At 34.9% G+C, this 27,733-nt stretch overlaps 1 protein-coding gene across 2 annotated transcripts in view; it reads left to right on the top strand.

Annotated features, from left to right (window-relative positions):
• The first annotated feature begins 6,440 nt into the window (after positions 1-6,440).
• LOC118268842 (serine/arginine repetitive matrix protein 1) overlaps positions 6,441-27,733 on the top strand; it is a 140,919-nt gene continuing 119,626 nt past the window's right edge. The window contains exons 1-2 of one of the 2 annotated variants that reach the window (XM_050701249.1): positions 6,441-6,617; positions 6,691-6,780. The gene's annotated coding sequence lies outside the window, so the exon portion shown is untranslated. Of the gene's footprint in view, positions 6,781-27,733 lie in introns of both variants that reach the window. The other variant, XM_035583586.2, reaches the window with a different exon arrangement.

Here is a 27,733-nt window from a genome sequence, read left to right as displayed (position 1 = left end):
CTGATAGTAAGCGATGATGATAAGTATTAATCTAATAGACATAACAACTTATAAATTTCAAAATACAATTTTAATAGGCTTAGCCGGTAGCAGACTAAGACTGGGCCCTCTTGTAGAAACATCACCAGTTGCGCACGCTGCTTTTGATTATGGGCCCTTGATGGGACTTGAAAGTAGTCGAGTAACTTCATCGAACAATTTCATGAGAAACCCATTTATATCCTTATTAGTTAAATATCTATCGTAAAGCAATGAATTAATGGCGACAAAGATACTATTGTAAAACAAACGATTGAAATTACTCATAAACCATGAAAATCTTAAGATTAATCATGATGTCCTTAGTGGGAAAACTACATATTTAAGAAATCCATATGAGTATTTCGAAAGCTAAAATCAAATTCTTCGAAGATACTCAGGTAGACAGCAAAGGCAAGTTACATACATATTATGTATTCAGACTTACTTAAATATTAAACAATAGAAAGAGACAGAATGATCGATTTGTGCTCTGACGCGTGTTTATTGAGCATTCATACGTTAAGGATTATTATAATGTTCCCATTGGAATATATTTGTTGTGTACGTCAGAGCAGAAGGTCGAATGATAGAATTTTAATGGTCCATTCATCCTGGAAAATATTTGCGATTCGGGTGGGTACCTGAATTAGTTTAGGTTTCTGAAACAGTGTACTTACTCAATTTTGAGATGTGGGAGAGCCATAATAAAGGTCCCAAAAATCGGGTCAAAGGTCCCAAAAATCGTTTTTGCACGACGACCGGAGTGATATCACGGTCTCACAGAAAACCGACGTGAAATAACGCTTACGTTGTGTTTGTGAGGTTACCGGGGGCCCAATTACACCCCTTCCCAATCTCTGATTCCAACGCACTTTTAACGCCTCTGGTGTTTCGGGTGTCTATGAGCGGCGACTATTGCTTACCTTTAAGCGATCCGTATGGTCGTTTAACGGCTTATACCATAAAAAACTTTGATCACTATTTCATAATTTAAAAAAAGACCAAAGTTCTAGTTTTTTGACGTTACGTTATTAAATATTAATTGTTTATTTATAAAATGAAATCTGAAATCTGTGCTAAACAACTCTTTAGTCAGTTCCGATCCAGTTTTGTCTTCAATTGAAAATCCCTCAATTCTTTATATATATTTTTAGACATTCTAAATAAATAAAACGTTAATACATCCACAGACAAAGATACATTTCCTCTTATAAGGTAACAAAACAAAACATCCAACATAACTAACATTTGTCGGCAGATTGTCATAATCTGCAAGGAAAATACAGAATAAATCCCATCTCTCTCGGAATTGCAAATGAAATGTTTTCTCAAGCTTATCGTTTAGACACAGTCCATCAAGATTTGCGTGTCCATTTGTAGGGCCCGTAAAAGGACCAGAGAAAATGACCGCACTCACTTAGGTGCCTACTGATTGTTTTTGAAGGTGATTTAATGTGTGGTGGCGTTATTTGAATTTAAATAATCTTTTTGTGAATGGTAGAACTTAATGGCGTAATATTAGTGTTGGTTTTTCTAAGAAAGAGGATGGTGTGTTGTGTGACGTGTGTTTTATCTTAAAGTTCCTTTTATTTATTTGTTTTATTTTACAAGTATCATACCATTTGCTGAAGAGAGATGAGTCAGGACGTGAAGAGGGAAGACGTAGGAAAGAGGGTTTGAAACATAGTTTTGATGGTACATAATATTTTTATTCAACAAAAAATCATTAATTTCAAACACATGGGTATACTGCACATGTAATAGAGCATAGAACTGTCAGTATTAAAAAGTGTATTAATATTCCTTTTAGTCTTTGTCCCGAGGATTACAATAACAATGTGTTTTTAGAAAGATATTTTCAAATGCCATTAAAGTGAAATTGAAGATATAACAAATGTAAAACCACAAACACGTTTTTGAATAAATACTTCTTAGTAACTGTAGATAGCAGATGGGCTGTAAAATAGAATACCATCAAAAACATCCTGTAAAAAAGACCCCAAGTCTCGAACCTCAGTTTTCCTACCGTAAAAAGTTCAAGTGAGATCCATGTAATACCAAGTCGGTTATTTTATTTAATCCCTATTTAAGGGACCTTCTGTCTTAAGTTATTATGTAAATTGTTGTCATATCAATATTACATTTATTTTTCGTTTTATATGAAATGGATCTACCATTGCACGTAATCATGCAATAGACCATCGTAATTAGTAATCATGAAATAGACTAAACAACTCAACGAGAAATGTCAACAAAAGTAGGTATATTTGTGTTTTCATGCGATGGCCAAGTCAATCTATTTTATCTAAAAATTCAGGCTTCTTGTTTTATCCACAACGAAGTTATAGACGGTCGAAATTGGCCTGAATGGCTTCGAGAAAAAGATGGTACGGCCGTGCCGCTTTTTTGCTCGACTTGGCAGGTGCACTGCCGTGCCCCCAGATTTACGCATACAATACAACGGTACCAAGATTTGATTGTTCTACGAAATGATCTGACCCCGGAAGATTCCTATAAACATACAATATAATTGAATAAATTTAGGTACAGAATTCTATCTGTATAAATTGTAATTTTATATCCCCGCGTGGGCGGACGCTAGACGCCAATTTAGCAAACACCTACTTTAATATTCGAGACGACTTCATAACATTATCATCAATGTTACTCCATTACATTCCTCGCATAACTAAGTGTAAAGGAAGTGGAATCTCTTCTAGCCTTTGCATACAAAATTGTGCAGATGGTATTTTATTTATACTTATATTAAGTAAGTCGTATGTTTAGGAACGATATCCTTGCACGTATCTAATCTAGAGTATTGGATTCACAGTTCGCTGAAAGGAGAAGAACTACAATTTTTATGGTATAAGCCGGTAAACGAGCAGACGGATCACCTAAAGGTAAGCAATCACCCCGCTGTTACAGGTGCGTCGCCGGCCTTTTGGGGGTTAGGAATTTATGGGTTGTTAGGGAATCGGGGATTGGCAAGATTGGGAACAAATCGTTCATAAGAATTTTACCATACGATTCTGTAAAGAACAGTTGAATGGTTGAGGTGATAGTGGACCAACATACAAAAGCTAGACAAAAGAAAATAAAGAAATGCTTATAAATAAATGCAAATTTCAAATGACATTGTATGAAAACGAGATGAAACAAAACCTTTAGACACGCAATTGGAGATAAAACATAATCGTAACAAAGCAGAGTATACGGCTATATTTAGAAGTCGCGTCGATTGTACGAGCCCTTACCTTACGTACGGTGTTGGCGACTTGGATTATGACATAGTTGGTAATGTTTATGCAGAAGTGCGCCCACGCCTCATTGGCATGCATCTGGGGCCGCGGTGATAAACAAGCGCGGTGGGCAGCCGTCCCTCCCACTAGACACTAGACTGTCTTAAATATTACCTCTTTTGCAAGTTTCCTACTCTATTATTATTATAAGTTAATATTTGCGAATCTAGTAAGATAGCTTCTGACAATGTTTGGTGTTATCTGTACAAGTAATAGAATCGTAAAAAATGTTTGTGAAAAATGAAATGTAATAGGATGCAGTAACAGAGATTAATTTTAAAAAAAAGTTTATTTTGTCTGTTTGCATTCACAAATCTCTGGAACTAACGGACAGGTTTAAATGAAACTTCTTATGCTTATAACTTTGGGCAACAATAAGTAGAGTTGATTGCACAGTTGGTGTGGCGGCTCAACCAGGTACTGGTCAACGTGTAGCAGGTTCAATTTCCGTGTGGACTTTGTGTGATCCACAAATTGTTATTTCGGTTCTGTGTGTGATGGGTATGTGAACTTGTATGTTTGTAAACGCAACCACGACACAGGGAAAAATCGTAAGGTGGGGCAAAGGTGTGTTTTTGAAATTGAAATTCAGTTTAACGTTGCTGACTAATTAGAAACAAAACAAATTGATCTAAACCTTAGTCACTATTTTACACGGACGAAGTTATGGGCAGAAGCTAGTAAGTTTAATATTAGTGAATTTAGTAAAGTATCGTTTGACAGTGTTTGGTGCTATTATGAATAATAGTGGCTAATGGCAGCTTGGCGCTTAATAATGTTGTTGCTGGTAGCGCGTTAGGAATTCACTTTTGCTACTTAACTTTCAAATTGGTTGTTTCTGGTTAAATTGTGCTTTAACGTTCAGGAATGTTGTTGAGAGTTTAATAGATGGTTGTGATAAAATGGTTTATGATATATTTGCTCATGAGATTTTTGCAGGTATTTTTTAACAATGTACACTTATTGCTTTGAATTATTTTATAATAGATATAACGTTTTAACTTTTCGATGACAAAAATTAAAATTTAAAACGGCTTTTCGAAACAATTACATTTAACCAAGCACCAGATGCTCGGTTAAAATGTGTATGTGAACTTGTATGTTTGTTAACGCACTCTTGACACAGGAGAAAATCCTAGTGTGGGGCTAATCCTAGTGGTTTAATAAAAAGAAAAGAGTCTAGCTTAAGTGTGTTGTAAACGCGGGAGAAATGAGAATGTACTACCAATGTTTAAACATACATACGTAAATAAAATTGAGAAAAAGCTATAAATAATTGAGAAGGTACCTTTTTTACAAATACAAAATACATGTTAATATAAAGATTAATACAATAAACATCCGTATTAGTGATGTTTAAAGTTCTAATTAGCAGCCGCCTCCGCCAAGTCACGGTACTCCTTACCGTAGCTTATTTTACATTTGAATGTAAATGTTTATCATTTCAGTAATATTATCATGATTGATAATTATCGAAATGATTATGGAGTTATTTAAGAATTATTTACGAATACGATTTACCTTAAAATTCCAAGGTTAGGTAGATATTACAAAATTCATCGATTTAAAAAAATATATACAAATATAACTGCTTCTTAGGTGTATCCGCAATTTCGAATGAAGAATGATAATATCTTCTACTAGTAGATAATTATCTATGGTATGTAGTTCACATATAGTTTTTTAAATATATCAACGTTTTTCTAAAACTCTATCCAGTTTCCACGTTCCACGCGTGTAAATACGATGTGAAATGATTACCATCCGACTGTATTTACGATTACAAATAAAGTGTAATATAATGTTCTTAAGACTGAACGTTTAAAGTATCATTGTAAGGTAAGACTTGTCATTTTTTTCCGATTACACTGCAAGGCGAGACCACATTTTTGTTGAGTCAGTCGAGGGCGGTCGGTACTGAACCAATTAGGTTTTTTGCTAGCGACAAAATTGTCATACGACTATGTGTGGGTCTTAAGCTGTATTTGTTATATCATACGCAGATTTCTGGTAGATAATGTTTTGTTAAAAAAGTGACGTAATTACAATGAGGAAAAAAATCTTCATATGACTCTATCTTCATGTATTTGTTACTAAAATATATCTAATAGGTTTGTAGATTTTTTTTTATAACGTCACGCCTTTAATCCCCGAAGGGGTAGGCAGAGGTGCGCATTATGGCACACATAATGCCAATGTACACCCACGTAACACGTACATGTAATAGGGGGTGAGCCTATTACCATATACCGGGCACAATTCCAGACTCCGTGCTACCACTGAGAAATTTTCGAAAAACCGAAAGAGTCCAGTAATACTTCGGCTGACCCGGGAATCGAACCCGAGACCCCTTGCCCGCCGAGTCGCACTTGCAACCACTCGGCCAACGAGGCAGGCAGTAGGTTTGTAGATATAAATAATAATAATAAAATGACAAGGCAGACCATCGATTTTATGGAATTGACGCGGTTTATCCGATCATTAAAGAAGCAAAAACTCCATTAAAGGTGTTTATCAAAGAAACCTGTTTCTAATGTAGAATGACCAGATTGTTCCCTATAGCAATACTAATGCGAGACGCCGCCGTCCGTTAATTTAAATAAGATATTAAAGTTGTAAACCAGGGCCGGATTACATGGCTAACAAAAGTTTATAAACCCGTGAATTCATTAATTCATAGTTTCTGATCCTTTCGCGAAAGGGGATGAAACACCCTATAGTACACCCATTTATCATTAGAATAAGCAATGTCAGGTTTAATAAAAGTATTACATTTAGTTTGTGGTTGAAATAAAACCAGAGTCATTATTACAAAATTAATTTTGTTTTCCATCTATATACGTGATTGTTGTCTATTATGATACTAAATAGTATATTTAATAACACTGTACTGATGATGGAATATTTGTTCAGTTAGTCTTTAGCTTTGGAACAATACGCACCTGTATTTTACTTTAGACATTGCTGTGCAAACGGTAATGTACAAATATATTTAATAAAATTTTCCGGTCTCGTAGTTGTAACTGGCGCGGTACCGCATGAGACTCAGTTTACCTTAATCCGTCACTGTTAAGGCTGCGTCCACGCAGTTTTCCATGTTGGTCCTCGCGGCCCCCACTCTTGCGCAGTACACGAGGCGCGATACTGCCGGTGTCATAGTGTAGTGTCTCCCTCTCGCTCGCGACCGCGTGTGCGATCGATCAACACCATCGATTTCCACCGATACGTTTTACATATTTTTCTGAATGAAAAGTCCTTGTTAAACGTGAAACAATAACCCGTACGTGACGGAATGTTAGTGCCACCATTAAAATTGTTTGTGTAACTCATTTTAACTAATCAGTGAATAATTTCCATTTGTTTTCAGTGTAGTGACTGAAAGTTTTCAAAAACCGTGCCGCTGTTTTGTAGTGTTAATTGTGAAGTTTACGTGTAGTATTTTTTTCATTGTAAAAAGGTTTGTAACTGTTTAATTATACATGCTATATTACGTTGTTCGGTGTTATGAGTACACGTTTTTTTTTACGGCGCAAAGATGCTATCAATTACATGTTATGTTAAGTGTTATAATTACGTTAAATAACTACATAATTGCTACTTTTGTTGTACAGTATGACTAGTTAATCTTACTTGTATTAACAATACATACAATTAAACAATAGGTGTTATATGTAAGGAGTATTGACGTATTTTCACCTACAATTTTCCGACTCCATTTTCGTTTAGTTGCTCATACAGGGAGTGACATAATGATTTTGTTGTATGTGTAACATAATGTACTATGACGTAGGTAGCTGTCGTTGTAGGTGGCAGGTTAGAAAACATTACCATAATGCCTTCATATTGTACACATGATTATGATAATGAATGTTTCCTGAAGCGTTAAGTAGAATTACATACTGAGAATTAATCAGACATTTGATTATTAAAATATTATTTAACGTTCTTTTAAGATTGAGTCATTGATTACTTCGTTAAATACTTTATTATGTGTTAAATATCGTAATGTTTTATTTTGGGAATTATGTCATAGTTTAATGAAATGTATTTGTTTGATTTTAAGGAGTGTTCCTTGTCAGTTACGCAAATAATCTTTTGATTTATTGATATTGCAATATCCGTTTGTATTCATTTCACCCACGATATTGTATTTAAAAAGGAGTCTCAAACTTTATATGTTAACTATTTTCCTGTTAATAGAAGGCTTAAAAAGGTGCAACAAAAATAATAATAAAAAACAAACTGACATTTTGAGACATAGGTACATATGTGTAGGTGTTTTTTTTTTTGAGTGGGCAAAATCATTTAATAACACTTCTCTCGCCTTGGACGAGGTGAGTGTGAGTATCAGACTCTCACTGACTAAAAACCACATCGTCCCTACTCTTGCTTTTCGAGCCAGAAACGCAGTAACCCGCTACTCAGACCACAGCTCTTGCTGAGCCCATGTGTAGGAGTCTATTTGCGATCACCATAATAATCTTTAAGCAAATCAAAATTCACTAGAACATTAAATATGCGTAGTTAAAAATTTACAACCGATCTAAGTAATCGTCATTTTTATTTATAGGTATAGATGTCATGCGATAGCAATGACCATGTTGACGGAATCACGGAACATACATAATCTTGAGAGCATCTAATGATTAAACATACTTTACGAGTATATTTTGCTTAATAAGGATGCATTATTCTATTCATTATAGATATTGCTAGTGCATTACCTTATAAAGAAGTTGTTTATCTTAACTTATTTGCATGCTGTATGCTTAATTGAGTTTAATTAAAATATTAGTAAAGTCCTTTATTGTTTGCACATTTACAGCAGTAGACCTTTACAAGTATGATTATGATGATGAGATACAGAATTTTGAATAGATAGCTATTCCTATAAGATTAAGACAGTTATCGAATGCTTTAGTCTAGTACACACATGGAGAAGGTTTGAGCATCAATCGCCACGTTTGCTCAATGCGGGCTTTCTCAATGGCAATATCAAATTATAAATTTATAATTAAAATTATAAGCCTAGGTTTCCTAACGATATTTTCTTTAATCGTTGGTCAGTGATGTCTATATAATCTTAGAAAGGGTAATTGGAACACGACACAACGGAAAATGTCAATTTGGTACTTGCTGTTGGTAGGTTTCGAAGCCGCACTCATATCCATGAGAAGCAGATGTCTTAAACCTGTGGACCACCATGACCTAGGCATCAATAGCTCATAAATAAAACCTACAAATAAGATAACATTTCCGTATAACAGTTCAATGCCACATTCCTTTACTTAGGTCCATATACTCTTTAATTATAAAGTCAATTAAAGCTAATGCTTTCGTCAGTGCGTGCGACGGAAGCCGCGACCCGGCGCGGGCGCAGGAAACACCAAACTGATCGGACAGCTGCAACTAAGGTGCTTGTCAAAAGTATCGATACTGCACTTGTTAGTTAGAAGTGGTTTTAATGAGGATGTTGTCGTTATATTTGGTTTAGGATTAGGTATATTCGATAGTTTTTATGAACATGTGGCTGGAATGAAAATAAATGAAACTAGCTACTCCCGCGCGGTTCCACCAGCTCTATCGAGCTCTTATTAGTCATAGCGTGATGTTTTATAGCCTTCCTCGATAAATGGACTATCCAACACAAACATTTTTTTCGAATCGAACCAGTAGTTTCAAATGTAAGGGTGTTTAAACACACAAACAAACTCTTCAGGTTTTTATATTAGTGTAGATAATATGGCGAATCTAAAAGATTGAAAAGTGCTATCGCTAGTCCGCTAAGAACATTCTTAACAGAACTTCTATAAATATTTTTTTATAAACCATGTATCGAACAAAAGTGTTTCTATAAATAATTAATTACATTTGTTGAAGGTGTGTTGAAGAAAAACGATTTTCTATAAACGGATATAAGATATTTAAATACATAGACGTCCATAATTATTTCAAACCATTTGATAGACATAGTGTGATACCGTAAAAAATCATAATAACATCGATAATTGCTCCTAAAGTATCGACTATCGACACTTTTTTTAAAGCACGCGCGTACGCAGGAAACAGAGAGCCGATCAGCTGTAACTGTTGCGTTATCCGTGTCGGCCATTGTTTCTGTGCATAATTTGTCCGAATGCAGTTGACGACTATTTCTGTTCAAGTGTGACGTGAAGATGTTTGTTTGTTTGTTTGTCAGTCAAGTTTTAGTGACGTAGCGATGTTACTTAGTTACTGAAGCTACTAGTTTTTGTTTATGTAGCTTGTTGCCATTTATGAGAAAAAGGTCCATAAGTATTAAATAAATTAAAAAGTCACGGTTTATGAACTCACGTAAATATCTGGACCTTTTCAGTAGGCTGCGCGACGTCGGCGCACGCTACTCATGTTAGAGAGTCCCTCTGTGACTCAAAACTAGTAGACCTTTTTCTTCAGATATTTACTTGATTTAACCGTAATTATTCAGTTTATTTGGTATGTCTCACGATAGGTATTATACATATAACTAAGAAAATGTTTATACTTTGTAAACTATTTTAACAGATATGTCTTCATCAACATCCTAAGAGTCCAAAGCTGGTATAAAGCCCTTCCTCATATGATGGCTTGCCATTATCCCCACGCCACGCTTAAAAAGCAGTCTAAGGGGCTTAAGATGCATTGCTCATTTTAACAACTGAAACTACAACATAGAATTGGACAATCTAAATACAGCAATTACTAAAATCAGAGGTCGAGTAGATCATAACCATAAGCATTTGTACCACACAGTTTAAATCTAACGATACATGTATAAAATGCCAAAGCATCAACTTACTAAGGTCACATATAAATACGATATTCACGAAAATATAAGTTTTCGTAACACACACATCTAGTATACATACATTACAGTATATAAATGAGCCATTACAATAACATAATCACAGACACACGCCATTATTATTATTATACGAACTATTATTTTTATGGGCCCGACATAATTATTAGTCATATATACTTACTAACAAAAAAAAGGAGACAAAACACTCACGGAGGCGTTATTATATTAGATTGAAGTATAATAGCAGCGGTTTGTTTGTAAGACGTGCGTAGGCGCATCTCTGTCGATCACTGTTCCACAGATAATAAAATAATGCTTATTTCCGAACGTTGATCTTTGACATTCGGTGTAAAGTCAAGAGCGGATCGAGATCACTTTGGTAATTAAGTTTTTATTTTATTTATATTTTTTATTTTGAGAGACAAATGTTGCACTTTAATGTAAATAAAGTGAATGCATAAATTACTTAAATTGATAAGGTTTTTGACCTGCATTAATGAATGTCAATATTTTTTAAGAGTCAGTTAATAAACGTAACACCTTTTTTCATAAATACACGTACTAGGGGCGTGAACCATGAAACAAATACAAAGAGGAGATGACATAACTGGATTGGAGTATGTTTCACGATAGTTATCATAAAAATATACGACCAACAATATTATACGCAATATGGAAATAATTCTAAAACACCTAACTAACCAACCACTCAATTAATGAGGTAGTTATTAATAAAATGAAATGCTAAAACAACAAATGAGATAGAGGTCAACTTTTGTTCACGTAGATTTTAGATAACACAAACATGCGTCATGTTTACATGTCTATAAATAGTTGTTCTTGTATGCTTAATTAGTTTAAACCGCTATACATAATAGGTACACACATATCCACTTTCATGTTATCAGACGATTAATTTGAAATTGCCTAGGTAATTTGGTTTTACGAAAAGATTTTCATTAGGCAATTTTAATTCATAATTTCTACGATATAATGTTGATAGTTCCGTATAGAATAATCTGATGTAGGGTGTAACATAGACTGTTGTATCACTTCTAGTGTTCAGGAGGGACCTTTCTTCCTTATTGAAACTTATGTAGACTACCTACTCTACATAAGATTTTAAACTGACATTGGTCACTAACACTGTAATTAGAACTTGAGACGGGATATTTACCATGTTTAGTTATATTTACTGAGTTTCGACGTCCGTATCAGTATACACTCATATATAAATAAACATGGTAAACATCCCGTCGCAAGTTCTGACGAAAGAGGAAGGTAGTGTCTCCATACAAAAAACTTACATCCAGCCAAAACCTGTTAAGCCTCAGCGTCAATTCCAGAAGTTATTAGGACAAAAAGTCTTGTTAAAGTATCCTGTAATTAGACACACCATTTGGTTATACAAATTAAAGAATCTACGTTAAAAACAAACTCAATTATAATCCGTATTACCACGAAATTGTGTCGATAATCCCTTTACGGATTGGACATAACACAAACACAATGGAGTTGTGTCATTTGTACAAAAAGTTTGTAAGACTAATATACTAATCTTGTATACTTTATGATATGTTAGTCACATCCGTGGTTGATAAGCAATCGTTTTCTCAGAAAGCAAGTCATAGATGTTTCTTTACATGAACCGAGCTTAAAGGAAATAAGTCCTTATAAACGCATTAAGTTGCCATGCCATTTATGGCATGGAAAACTAAGTCACTAGAGCTCAGTTTTGTATGTGTTAGTTGAGATTATTTTGCAATTATACATACAGCACCTGCGTTTTAAGGTGTATGTGAAGATGGTCATTTTTTGTAAGTTATGAGTCCCATGTTCCTAACATTATTACCAAAACTGAGCTTCATTCCCGACGATTAAGATTGATTTATATATTATTAAGATTATCAACATCAGCCCTACTGGGTCCTATCTGTGGTGGTCTGATGACTTTTTGAGGTGCACGCGGAACGGGACAAGCGTACGCACGGGTCTGGTTCTGGTCGGCAGACGGAAACCCATTGGTTAGCAGTCTTAATAGCACTTGACTAAAGACGCAGTGGGAGATATGTTATTTTAAATTATACGAAACACAAAAGACATTACAAAAGTCAACAATAAACTCATGTCATTCACATTCAAGGAATGTTTTCATTCATGTCGTTGCGATACTAGATGCAGTTACGGCTAGAATTTTAATTACCACTTATCTACACTAGTATTTCATTATAAAGAGGAAAGATTTGATCGCTACACTGAATAGGTAGAATAACTACTAAACTGATTTCAATCATAAAATCATTATTTGAAAGATTACTTTTCAGAAAGCAAAATAGGTGTTTTTTTTTGAGGGGTCAGGGTAACATCCTATGGCTTCTCCTGCCTTGGACGAGGCGAGAGGGAGAATAACTCTTACTGACTAAAAACCCTGTTCCTACTCCTGCTTTTCAAGCCGGAGCCCCGGTAACCCACAAGGCAGTCCGCAGCTCCGGGAAGTAAAATAGGTTAAGTTTTATTGCGATATTCCTCAGCACTTCTAAGGAGTTATTTTCCATGATGAAGCCGCATGTGGGAAACTAGTTCTGAATAAATAACTATTAATTGTTTACTTTAATTTATACAGAGCTTTGTTTTATTTCCGTGGACATGTTGATTATATTACTGGAAGTCAACACGCCTGTTTTTCTACGAAAGCGTAGGCAGGGATTGTACGCCTACTTGCCTGTATTATTAGTCATGTATGTGATGTGTGTTATAGTCCGAAATAGTTAGAAAAACCTCGACAATTCGTGATACGACTCGGTAATTAATTAAATAATAAATGATAATAATTTCTGCAAATGAGTTAAAAGAGAAACACTTTTACATGTCGATGTTTAAATTGGTAAATTAAACCAGAAGTGTGCTTTAGGCTTTATAATTAAGAAGATAGAAGAAAGTTACCGAAAATCTAAATAAATAGTCCCAAAGTCTTTTCGAATTGTCAAAATATTAAAACAATAGGTTATGAAACAAGACGACAGAAAACGAAAGCAAAATAAAATTGCGAACTTACGCCAATAGAATGTTTGGCAAGAAATATTTTATTTCTAATCTTCTTACGTACATAACAAATTACTGTTATTTATTAAGTAAATAAGCGACAGGATTTCAATGGTATTTGTTGACCATTTCTATATTCATAATATGCGAGGTAGTGTAAAAAACTTTCTAAATATCTTTCTTTTACCGGAAAATGAATGAACCTCTTGTTTTATTGGCATCTATAATATAAAAATGAATGAGAATGTGTTGCTAAGCGCAAATCTCGAGAAAAGCTGAACCGATTCCGTTAATTCTGCAATTTTTTTAATACTACAGTTTTAAGTAACTATTTGAATAGTATGTCAAGCTATTACAAATTTTTAGCTACGGACTTCCTAGAGGGTTTATCGGGGCTCCAGCTCGATAAGCAGGAGTAGGAATGGGATGATTTATAGTCAGTAAGAGTCTGACACTCCCTTTCGCCTCGCCTAAGGTAGAAGAAGTCATTAAAACATTGACATCCATTTTACAGTTATTTCACCTTTTTCTATGAAATATTTGCTAAGATATATTCCACTTCAGCATACATTTGTCCTAAAGAATAGATTTTGTTTTATGCATATCTAAATAGGTACTTTTCTAAAACAGATCGTGTACCACATGGGAAACAATTAGGTAAATTAACAGTGAAACAACAACCACCGACTTACAATTCTTAATATACCACTGTTATATTTTAAAATGCCACGATCTGAGCTGATGTACGGTACTTAAAGCGTACTACCGTCCTATTTGAGTGCATTCCTTTCACAGCCGATGTTAGGAGTTACCGGCAGCTGATTATTTACTACCAGAAGCCTAGCATTGCTTGTTATTGTATAGAAAATATATTACAGTTCCCTAGGACAAGATTTCATTAATTTGCCCACGGTTCCGGTTTGCCTTGCGAGTCGATCGAAAGTTTTGTGGGATTGTGGAACGCAGTTTGTTATTGTAAATGTCAGATTAAAATTGAATAAAGGAGTTATAAATTATTATGTAATTGTTTTGTTAATATTGTTTGAGTTTTCTTTATGGATATTAGGTACTTATAAGTGTACATATAAAAGCTAGATTTGCGTGAACGTGGTTGAAATGACTGTCCTCGTATAAGCATCTTTGAGTCTTTTTCGAGTTTTAATAGTAGCCAGTTTAATAAATTAGCCAGGCATCTTGGTATTTAACTCTAATTAAACGTTTGTCATTTAATTTTATAATTAACTCTTGGTAAAGGTATATGTATATAATGTCCCATTGCTATAAGATCAAGTAATTATCAATAACACTCTCTTAAAAGAGGATTTACGTTAATCTCTGTAAAAATATTGTGGATAGAGAAATCATTAAAACTTAGCCAAAATCGTGAAAAAATCTTAAGTTACTATAATGTTTAATTATTATGAAAGAACACCATATACACAAGTGTACCAAGTTATTAATAAAATGTATACAACAAATTACATACCGGCTCTCTTGATTAATGATTCAAATGCGAAATTATTTAATTGCACCACCTGATGGTATCTTTAATGGCCAGCAAAAAGTTCCGAAAATCGATGTTCCGACTGATTGCAATTAATTATGTATAGTCTTGCGTAATATAACGTACAATGGAGCTTGAAAAAATCGGAATTAGTATTCGAACATATGAATTAATAAACTATGAATATGAGTGTTGGATGTTAGTATACCGATTTTTTCGACTCGAGTAACGAATATCGGTTTTTGGAACGGATGAGATTAAAAATATTTTTTGATTATGAAATTCTTATTAATGGGACAGTCTCAAGGTGAGTCCGTTGTTGGTAAAATACTATTAAAAATTCATCAATCACAGACTAAAAGATGATTCAATCTTATGTCCATGTCGATGGTCGATGGGTTATGACTTGATGCTAAGTTTATATCGATTAGTCTTTCCCATTTGAATATCTTTACTAATACTTCAATAATATAGATAGGTACATATTAAGATGTAAGAAAAAATACCAATAGTTAAAGATTTATGCAGTGATGAACGGCTAACCGCAAGAATTTCCTTTTAAAATAATGGCTGACCGTTTTAACTGGAACTGACTTGTTTTGTTTTACTAATTACGGTGCTTAGCGGCAAAGTACACAAACATAATGACATGCAAATATTTAAATATTAGTTATGTGTTAAACTTATTTTTGTTCGATTTACAATTTGGAGCTTTTGATTAGATAGATTGGACCTTAATTATTATGTTATCGGCTTACTCACGTAACGTTTTGACGAGGAACTCGACTAGTTTCAAGCCATGCTAGAGGCTCATATTCATGAGCAGCATTACGCAACACACGACGCGGCGATTGTCGCACTGCTACTGGCGATTCGAGCTACGCGCCCATCGCGCCCTCTGCCTGGAATCGCGCGTACTATCCGGCGCGCGCGACGATGTTGGCTCGTTAGACTCGCTCGCCGGCGGCTGCGCAGGTGTTGGGTTCGATTCTCGGGTCGACGCAAAAACGGTGTCACATACCGCGCTCACTGTGTCACACTCCAGACCCGCAACATTGTAGGCTGACGCTGAGGAGGAAAAAGAGGGAATGTTACCGTTCTTAGACGTGCTCGTGAGGCGTGAAACGGACGGCCGCCTGTCACACACGGTTTACCGTAAACCGACACACACGGACCGGTACCTACGAGCCGACTCACACCATCATCCCTCCCACCTTGCCTCTGTTCCCCGTACTTTAATCAACCGGGCACTGAACCTGTGTGATCCCCAGTACATTGACGCGGAACTTGATCACCTTAAACAGGTACTGGAAACAAATGGGTACAACTGGCGCCAATGTACTCGACTGGCGAGTTCATCATGTAAAAGACGACCGGCAGTTGCGGAGCGGACTCCAGCATTCTTACCCTATGTGAAAGGAGTAACCGACACCATCGGACACCTGTTACGCCGAAGATACAGCATCAGGACGATCTTCCGCCCACCCGGTCAATTACGGAACTTATTACGCTCGCCTAAGGATAAGGATCCACTGGCAGTTCCCGGGGTATACATGATACCGTGCGACTGTGGCTCGAGTTACATCGGGGAAACTCGCCGCAACATCACAACCAGACTCAAGGAACACATACGCAGTGTGAAGAACAGGGACACTCATACATCGGCAGTAGCGGAGCATGCTTGTAGCGCGGGCACGACTCACTTCCTCCGTTTCGACAAGGTCTCCGTACTAGCGAGGAGAAATACTTCGTACCGCGGAAAGTACGTGAGGCTATCGAAATAAGTCGTCGTCCCAACTTCAACAGAGACGGTGGCTGGGCATTACCTCCTGCCTGGAAGCCAAGTCTGCAATCTGCGTCAGCCTACAATGTTGCGGGTCTGGAGTGTGACACAGTGAGCGCGGTATGTGACACCGTTTTTGCGTCGACCCGAGAATCGAACCCAACACCTGCGCAGCCGCCGGCGAGCGAGTCTAACGAGCCAACATCGTCGCGCGCGCCGGATAGTACGCGCGATTCCAGGCAGAGGGCGCGATGGGCGCGTAGCTCGAATCGCCAGTAGCAGTGCGACAATCGCCGCGTCGTGTGTTGCGTAATGCTGCTCATGAATATGAGCCTCTAGCATGGCTTGAAACTAGTCGAGTTCCTCGTCAAAACGTTACGTGAGTAAGCCGATAACATAATAATTAATTTAGTATGTCTCACGAAAGTTACAATAAGATTGGACCTTATTTTGTAAGTGGAATGAATTATTTTTGTGTAACACGTGTTAATGGTGTTCAGGGTTGTCAGGTCTGGAAGTGTTATTAATTTGAATATTGGAAGTTCTTCGAAAAACGTCTGTCATATACAAGTCTAGCATGTTTTTTTTTTAAGTTATGTTACGATTAACGTATTTTGGTGTTATTTGTCTAAGATCTTACTCTACTCAGTGAAAAGTTTGTTTGAATTGTGATTTTCCTAAACTTGTTGCCAACTTTTAAACAGCTTCTGATAGGCCGGATAGGAGATACGGCGCTACCTACGCCTCTGTCTACTATCAAAGTTAAAGCATTTATTTCAATTAATCCTTAACTAGGCACTTTTGAAATGTCAAATCGAATTGTCCATCAGTCTGTCTATCAGTGAAGCTAGATATTTTATAGAAAGAATAAAATAAACCATTATTTTGCGGAGAATTTTAAAACTTCACATGTTCTGTGCCACACTAGTGCTGTAATACTTCCGCTGAACGTCCTCCGGAAGTTGAAGGCATTGAGGGAGCATGAGTATGTTTGAAATCGGATTTTCCCCTCACTAGGTCATTGAGTGCGGAAAACTGTTAGATGACTAGCTCACTGATAATTATGAATATGGGAATTTTGGTTTATCTCAGACGATGTTATATAGGGAGCTACTTGATCATAAATACCTACTATAAATATGGGAATTTCGGTTTTATTAGAGACTTTTTTGCCATGCTTTTGCATATAAGGTCAAGGCTAATAGCATCAATACCGTTACGATGCATACATAATTTCTAATTAATTCCGACGGAAGTTTTGCTACGGCTAATGTAAAGCCCAGTTACCTCAGAATGTGGAGCGATCATTTTCGACCTAGATACTATTTTGAATGATCGAAGACATCTTACCACTTAACATTTGGAACAATGATTGTTAATGTTTACAAAAATATTAAATAATGTTACATGTTACTTGCACTATAAATGTATGCTGATTTTTTAATAAAAAAAACATAAAACTTAATAGTTTTTTTATTTTATCAAATAACAATAAATTAAAAAGATACATACTAATAAAGTAAAACATGACAAGTATTTACTAACAAAATACTTAAATCTAAAGGAAAAATATTTACAAAACAAAAAAAAAACTCATTTAATGTTGCATATTTGTCAGTTTTCGTGCATATTTTAGGCACATGCATATTTGCATGCATTTTCATTTTTATGTTGCATATTATCCGGTCTCTAATTATAATCAATCTATTAGATTTTTTATAATTCTTTTTCATTTGATATATTGGACTGATTTTCCTCCTCTTTTATGTTCATATCGTATTTTTACGTTAAACATATGCGCCAATAGACAATGCTTTATTGATTTTGATTACTATGTTATTGGCTTATTCAGCATGACTTGAAACTAGTCGAGTTCCTCGTCAAATAGTTACGTGAGTAAGCCGATAACATAATAATTAATTTAGTATGTCTCACGAAAGTTATAATAAAATTATTGATTTTATTGCCATTTTAGTGTACTCAGTTCTGTTCTAGCTCTCATTAGGGATGACTAGTCCTACGACCTAGGCGTAAACGGTGGTCGACACAAAATTTGACATACCTAGTTTGTATTTGATGAATGAGGAAGCAGTTTACCTATAGTTACAAATGGTCCATGTAGTTTCTCTCATATTTATCCTTACTCATCTTTATTGCCTATTACGTACATAACTAAGTTTTCCTGGTGACATAGAGATCTGCATCGACCTTCAGGAGATGGTCGCGACCTGACCGCGGCGACCTTGTCTCTGTTTTTGCAACTCAACCACTCATGCGCACAATCAGGTATAAACTATATGAGATTTATTAAAACGGTTTGCAATATCATAATTCAGTTTTTTGGAATATTTATTTTAATAAAAGGTCAGTTTGCTTTTGTTTACTTTTGTATTGTTTTTTGTTGACATTACCAGTTAGTTCGAGCTATCAATCTGACCGGGTTTTTAACGTAGAAAATGGTATTCCTCACTATTCTTGCTCCATACACGTGAAGTTTGAATTAAAGAATGAGTGAAGAAGTAGAATTTTTCTTTAATCCTATATCCTATAGTTACTTATTACATAAAGCTGAAGAGTTTGTTTGCTTGAACACGCTGATCTCCAGAACTGCTGGTCCGAATAGATTTTTTTGTGCTGGTTAGTCCATTTTATCGAGAATGGTTATAGGCTATAAAACACTGCGCTACGATCAATAGGAACTGCGTAGAGCAAGTGGAATCGTGTGGAAGTAGTTAGTTAAAAGCTTAAACTAAGAATTAAAGTCCTTTATCTGTAGCCGATCTTCAAGGAGGCTATAGTTGCGAAGGCGCCTTTGATAATGTACTATTTAATAAAATGTGACGATACCTAAAATAGTTATTTAAATTAATGAATATAATTTTATTCTCAAAGATAATTAAGAAATAGATAGTAATATTTGTAATTTATATACGATTAGACTTGTTTAGCAAGTAGCCAAATAAATAACCATTCATTTTCTAAGTCCCAGCAAATTGAAACTAGACTTAAATAATATACAAATTACCAGTTATTACCCCAGTTGAAATTATAGGTTTATATAAATAATGTAGGTATTTAAAAAGTAAAGGTTTGCCTTGACACATTTGCTATTATAACTAACGTTTATAATTACCATAATTCATGGGAAAACTTGTCCTGTCCCCAAGGTTTGTCCATGGTAACTGTCAACTTTAAAAAGACCTTAAGTTCGTTGGTATAGAGGTCAGTTTTGCTGTTTATTTGCTAGTGATGTCATTACGTTGTTGATCAAGTCAAGAGGTTTTAGGCTCGATTTCCGGGTTCGGTAAAGTAGGTATACTAATGGGATTTTCCGATATTTCATTCGTTCTTTTTTTTTAATGGATGCTGCATGGACATGTCTACCTTCTACTTTAACTAAAAAATCATGGTATACTCACGTAAATGTATGGAGAAAAGCTCTACTAGTTTCGAGTTACATAGGGACTCTTTATCACGAGCAGCGTGCGCAGACGCGGCGACGTCGCACAGCCTTCCACTTTGGAATCAGAAAACTGTGAACATTCTTTAGATAAGAGGAATTAACTATAATCTTCATCCCCTTTATAAGGGGGCAAAGTCATTCAATGATTTCTCCAGTCTTGGGCGAGGCGAGAGGGAGTGTCATATTGACTATAATCTTACTAACTATTAACTGATACTAAGGGTACAGAGAGCACTGCGTCCCAGTCTCTGGTGATGTGCAGTTCCTTACTCGGGTTTTACACCAACAAATTTTGGTATCACCTACATTCTACTCTGCCGTCAGACTGTCACAGTCACTACAGAGTTCTGAGACACGACTATGTGTAGGTATATGTTATGTGTGTGTGTGTTTTCTAAAAATGTCTTATCGTAGATCAAGGAAAAAGGCTCCCATACACATGTTGTGCAAGGAGGTTGCGTCATGTTAAGTGTTGGCGAATTTCATGGTTTTAGTTCAAGGGTTCAATTCTTGGGTGAGTCAATCACATTAGTCATTGTTGTTTAAACATTAAACGTTTACTTAGTTCGTTACACTTCGTTTCATAATAGGTTACGTTTTTTAAAGGTGGTTTTAATTTATTGTTTTGCGTAAGTAATTGTGTGTTTTTAGAAGTTACTCGTATTCATTAATTTAGTTTTTCCATTGGCTTAGGTTAGGTTTTTTTATCGATAATACTTATTACTTACAAAACTTCTAAAAAACTACTTCATTTTTAGTCTTTTTCGCCTACTTACAGGATTTGTAACATAACTGACGAGGCTAATCTTTCGATATAAAGATATGTACCTAATGTAAACATTTTACATACAAACGTCTTGTTACGTCTAATTTACTAACAAACTACGTAAAGCTCATTACCACACTGAATGAAATACAAACAATGAATGAAAAGCTTCTACGGGTAATGGCACAATGGCATTGAACTCTAGGTAATTCGCATTAAGTCTATATTCGTATCACGCGCACGTCGCGACTGTCCTCGGCATTCCTCGGCCATCCTCGGCAATTGTCGGCAATGTGAAGGTTGACATTATATTCTGTCGTATTGCCCACGTAATTCGCGAATTGTGAAGGTCCATTGTAGCGTGTCTACGGTCAGAATTCCGAATTGGGTTAATGAGGTAATGTGGGTATTGATTTCGGGGAAATTGTTTTATTACAGAAGGCCTAACTTGTATTGCCTATAAAGTGCATGACAAAGAGTTAAGTAGAACTTGTAGAATATGAAAATCGAGACTTAATACGCAAATTAATCACGGCAAATTTACTGGGAAAGTCAAGCCTGATGGTAAGTAATCGCCGCCGTCCATGTACATCCGAAACACCAGAGGCGTTACAAGTGCGTTGCTAGCGATTTGGGTGTTAGGGATTTAAAGCTTTTTGGGGAATCGGGAATTGGGAAGCTTAAGAATGGGGGTAATTGGGCCTCCGGTAACCTTACTCACACAACGCAAGCGTTGATTCACGTCGGTTTTCTTTAAGGCCGTGGTATCGTGGAAGTATGGCTCTCCCACACTCAAATAAATGTTTCAAATTACCATTGAACAAATGGACAGATCAATAAAACGGACTATTTGCATACTATTTGACATTAAAGGACGTGCGAATTAATGAAACCGCTTCATTGTTACCTCGGTCAGACTTTATTTATATGGGAACTTAATTGTATTGCCTAATAGGTTGTATGAAGGTATTTGTAACTGTAAAGGTTAGGTTCAATGTAATTTACTTACCATGAGGAGCTATTTTCATTTATCTGAGTAACTTACAATAAATAAAGCCAGTAAACGAGCTGACAGATCACCTGATGGTAAGCAATAGCTGCTGCCCAGCATGAGCACTTGAAACACCACAGGAGTGGGAAAGGAGGAATTTGGCCTTCGGTAACCTTACTCACACAACGAAACACAAAGCAAGCGTTGTTTCACGCCGGTTTTCTGTGAGGCCGTGGCATCACTTCGGTCGAGCCAGTCATTCATGATTCGTGGTAATATGTGAGCATTGTAGAACAAATCTTTGCAACAAACCTTAAGTGCTTCAAAAAGAAGAAGAAATTACCTAGGCCTTCATACGCAACTGACTGTAGCTAAGTGCCAAGCAATTATGAAACCTAATTGAAAAAACGTGTGTAACCAACTAACCCATATTAGTTATCTGCATAAAACATAGTGTCAAACTAGTTATTCTAATGGCATACGGACGATTTTCCCACGACGAGAGACGCATATTATACCAACATAGAAAGACCTCTGCTTCTAAAGATTTTGTAGTATATATGTTTAACACTGCAGGGGTCGTTGTACACTGGTTTTTAATGTACATAATATATTAATAGAGATGACACGACTAGGCTTGTCAAAACGTTTACATAATAGTGATGTAATGCTAACGACATGAGTATTTATGAGTTTTACTTGAGCCAAACAAAGCGATGAAACTTTGCGACTAATTAGGTACAAACTTGGAAACTGCTAAGCCAATTTTAATGGAACTTTCACTGATGCGTAGGTGAGTAGCCGTATATGTTGACGTAGAAAGGAAGAATGACATCATTTCCTTGTTTAAGAGGTTTACCTTTTTCTGACCTTTCCTCAAATTGGTTTGATTCTCTGAGATACGTACGGTAATTGGATTTTTCTAAATGTCATGTCACGGGGAAATGTGATGTGTAATTCACAGCCAATTAGGGGTTATATGACAAACTAGACTTGTCAATATTCTTGCTTTTATTATTCGTTTCAAAGTTAATTAAACTAAATCTATGGATATAGGAACCATGGATATATGAATACGGCTGTAGAATTTATGCACGTTCCATTCCGAAAAAAATATTTTCAAATTTTGCTGGAAAAGTTTTATAATCAGCATGAGGATCGTTTAACCATATTAAAGAGTATAATAGTCCGATACCGATCTGAGCTTGACATAATAAATGACATATAACACTAAAATCTACATGTTACTAATAAGCTCTGATCAAAATATAGATTTAGCTAATTTTGTTCTCAGCGTCCATTTATAAACCTAATGACATAATATTGCGAGTTTTTATAAAGTTTTAACGTCTAAAGAAGTGTATTAATAAATCATTAGTGAAATACAAATTACTAATCTAAATTCAATATATTTATGTCAAAATATCTAACGATTTTGCTATAAATATCTCCTAATATCGTTATGTAAGTAATGGGAACTTGTCATGATATTTAAAAATGATTCTCATTTCTCGTAATTGGTAAATTATTTAGTAATACGTTGCTTAATATATGCGTATGACTAATATAGCTATTATGTAATAACGCCATCTATAAGTGTTATCCATAACTTATAAGATTAGTGGGTAGTTCTGAGAAAATACTTTTAATTCCCTTTGATTCAAACTTGTGTAACTAGTTTTGAAATAACTCGTTAAATTAGCCATTAAGTTTGGTTTGAATATTATTATGAGCTCACATTTATATTGAAACTAGCGGATGGACGTTGTCCTGTCTACACGTCTTTAATTTGAAAATTTTAAACTTTTTTTAATAAGCTAAAACATTCTGGACCTTTTTGATGAAAATTGTTACGGTATTCAAATGTTATGACAATATCTAACGTCATTAATATTTGACACTGCGATGGTAGCGCCGTCTGTCGGATCCAGATGTAAAACATTCCAAAATCAACAACTACGGATAAATTAAAATATAATCAAAAAATAATTGTCCAGCGGACAAAATTGTGAATCTAAACCATTCTCAGATCCTCTTGAACACACACAAAAAGTTTCACCAAAATACACACGTACAGAAGAATTATATATATAAAGATATATTATGAATTGAAGTACTTATGTTTAATTTCTAGGTTTCCGAAATCTAAATTAGAATTTACCTGTTTATTCACAGATAAACAAAACACGCACTGCTTATTGAAAACAATAAAACGAATAAAAATAAAACATTTTTAAAATAAGAACGTGACGCATCGAACATAAATCCTAAAATATTTTTTAAACAATTATATTTGGACATTACAATTGATGACCAGCTTCTAATTTTGAATGAATGACCAATGATCATCGATGAATATTAATTTAAGTTTTTTTTCTCGCACCAAAAAGTTTAAATACGAAATCTGCAAACTCCATTGTAGAACTGACAACTCATGAATAATTTATCGATATGAATGTGGTATCGAGTTTGGCGGGATTTCGTAAATCGAATAAATCGCGATTCGAATACAGTGTGAAAGCTTGGATGACAAATTGAGCATAAGGATGACTGTTGCTTCTATTGTTAAAAGAGATATTTAGATACAAAAGATACATATTTATTTATCGCTTTTGTATGACAGAACAGGTTTGTAAATATGTGTTCGTGCTTAGATTTTATCGAAAACAATATTTAAAAATATGCCTAGTATGATCATGAAGATACGAGTGTAATAACAATTGCCACAACACTAGCTACTCGATTATCAGACTGAATGAAATGATTTCATCTCTTAATGAATTTATATGTTTTCGTGTTTGATATGTTTAACTTACATCTAAGTCTTTTATAGAGATAATTAATATAAAATAGATTCTTAATGAACAATAAAACTTAATAGTTTGTTTACTTATGTTGCTCGATTAGTTTCAAACCACACCGGGATTCATGAACGAAGGATGTGGCTACTATGCAGCGTAATAAAATACCAAATTAAAAGTAAATAAACATTTATTTCGACCGTAAAAATATCAGTGATATTTAACACAATTCTCGGTATGAAATTGGAACAAAAATAAACAAATAGCTAGCCTTCACGGTTAATTAGCCAGTTATATCGAACAATTAACATTAGTTATTTCACGGGAGAGTCGAACACTGATCAATTCGTTGGAGGAGTGTTGCGTAAACCTTTTCGTGAACTCCTACGCATGTGAGTAGGGCTGCCAACTTTTGTTACAAGAAATAATATAGGTACATACATACTACATTCTGTACATAGTGTGTTTGAGGAATAAACAACAATCAATCAATCATTTCGTTTTTGAGGATCAAATATTTTAGTGCTTCATTTAAGTAGGTACTACTTACTTTTGGGAATGATTTTTACAATCTTTCTATATTATTGAGTATTTAATCAAACAGAGTTTTTAATCCTTCGATGGTTAATATTTAAAATATTATCTTTCAATGGGCGCAAGTGAAATTACAATTGTAACCCCACGTTTCGTAGACATTTTCTGTACCCTTAGTACGAGATTGCTCGGTTGGTTTATTCGAGTTGGCCAATCAGAGCGCCGAACGCGCTCTTGTTTCGATTACTTTAAACGTAAAGCAAACTTATACTAAGAGTACTGATAGGCTCTATGTGTTCTGTCACGTTTAACAAGTTAACAATACAGGTGAAAGCCCTACAAGTGAGAACCAGTTGTAGACTCGTAGTTGTAATAGGGACATGTCTGGACAGACAATTCTTGATGTACGCAACACCTGAATAATCGTATTGCGAAACAATTTGATAACTCGTCGATCAGGCCGGTTAGACAAAAATTCCATAGGTTGCAGGTGAAACGTTAAATATAGGCAAACAATTATTTCTTTTGTGTTTACTTAAATATTTTGAGCCATGCTTCGGCACGAAGAGGTCGGCTCGACCGGAGTGGTAGTACGGTCTTACAGAAAACCGGCGGGATACATCTAACTTTGTGTTTTGTTTCGTCGTATGGTTCGAGTCGAGTTACTAAAGTCACTATCCCTCTAAAAAAGCCCATTTCTAACTCCTCTAGTGTTATTTTTATAATAACTATCGTGAAACATAATAAATTAACTAAAAATCATGATTTACTCACTTTTTTATGGAGAAATGCTCTACTAGTTTCGAGTCAAAGAGGGACTCATCATCATGAGTAGCGTGCGCAGACGCGTAACGTCACCCAGCCTACTCTAGTACTTTTTTAAATTAATATAACGTAGTGGCACCAATGATCGACAAGCTCCAATGATCGACAATTTTTTTCTCTAATTAGAGAAAATAAGAGTTATAATAAGATTTTTTAATATGGTTATAATGTGGCTCAGACAATACGCTTCCTGCTGTCATCCAGTGATATTTGAAAGAAATCCGCCTTTTTTTTACAAATGGCCGTGTGAGAACTTAGTTCGGCTAGTGTTCCTCATAAAATAACGGCATTTCTAAGCGGATTCTGTAAGAACGTAAGTACAAAATTTTTTTGTGCATGTTCATTATTTTCATTTATTGAAACTTATATTAATTTGATGGTTTTTAAGCCGTATTATGGGAATGATAAGATCGATTTATGTTATAAAAAAGTTAGGAGGTTATTTTTTTAACCTAAATTGCCGGTGTCGATTACTGGTCCTCAGAAATTGACTTGTTCCAATCATCGACGAGTGTCGATAATAATTTTATTAAAATTATTTTTGTGTAACCACGGAATATGGTTCTCTTTTCTTTGCAGAATTGTTAGATATTTAAATTAGGTTGATCAAAGTAGAGTTACCAGTATTCGACACGATGTCGATTAACGGGATTGAAATGTGTCGATAATTGGTTCATACAGATGTCTCCAAGAAAAAAACTACATTTAATAATGAACATACATTTTATAAACTAAATTTAGTAGGTATTTTATACATTAAATATATTACACTGATAATAATTATTTCTGTTATAAAAATAAAATTTGTTTAACTGTGAAATAAATTATTTTTGGATTTGAATTTAAAATAATTGCTTAATTTTTTATGACTTAAGTACTTATATTGAATTTAAGTCAAAGGTCATGAATACTAGGTAAATACTTATCCATTTCGACACATTGCAATTCCATTAATTATTTGTTACATTTGACAAGAGTTTACGGTGGCCGACGGTCATCTTTTCTTTGCCGAATTGGTAGATATTTAAGTTACCAGTAATAGGTAATTGATTCTTACAGATGGCTCCGAGAAAAAACTACACTCTCGACCAGATTGAAGCTGTTAAGAATGGAGAAAAGATAGCAAGTGCTGCGCAACGTTTCGGAGTACCAAGAATTACTCTTCATGACAAAATAACACGAAGAACTTCCATTGGTTGTAGTATGGGGCCAAGTACTAAATAAAATTAATTAATTTTAATAAATATATAACTATTGTTGATTTCCCTAATTTGTACTTATTTAATCTTATCAGAGTGTATAGTTTTATCAAAATAAAACAGTATTCAAGATTAAAGCTTATTTTGGTGAAGATTTTTAAAGTTTGTAGTCAGTGTTTTTAGACTTGACAAATTTTATAAAAACAATGTATGAGTACCTAAACATAAAAGACAAATAAATTAATACTTACTGAATTGTTCCTTTTGATTACGGTCTAACTAATGTATCAAATCAGTCTACGCGGGTAATAGTCGATAACTGGTAATTGTCGATAACTGGGTGTCGATAACTGGTAATTGTCGATAACTGGGTGTCAATTATTGGAGTTCTAGTGTCGAATATTGGGGATTTTATTAATATTTATTATTTTTGGTTTTAATACTAGTCCACATCATATTTAAAAATAAAAATATAGCCTATTCATATTTATATCTCAAGGACATATTTTATCGTATACAACGTCACTTTTATTTTAAAACATAATAAAATACTCGTAATCTTCGAAACAAACACACCACCTTCTAAAACTGTCGATCATTGGTGCCATTACGTTAGTTAATCTTCTACTGTTACGGGTTTCCATAGGTGACCCTGTTTCTTTAACATTAAATGTTCTAC

The sequence above is a fragment of the Spodoptera frugiperda genome, chromosome 2 (genome assembly GCF_023101765.2).
Source record: "Spodoptera frugiperda isolate SF20-4 chromosome 2, AGI-APGP_CSIRO_Sfru_2.0, whole genome shotgun sequence".
Classification (NCBI taxonomy): domain Eukaryota; kingdom Metazoa; phylum Arthropoda; class Insecta; order Lepidoptera; family Noctuidae; genus Spodoptera; species Spodoptera frugiperda.
The sequence above is the reverse complement of the archived record's forward strand: the minus strand, read 5'-3'. Positions and strand labels throughout refer to the sequence as shown.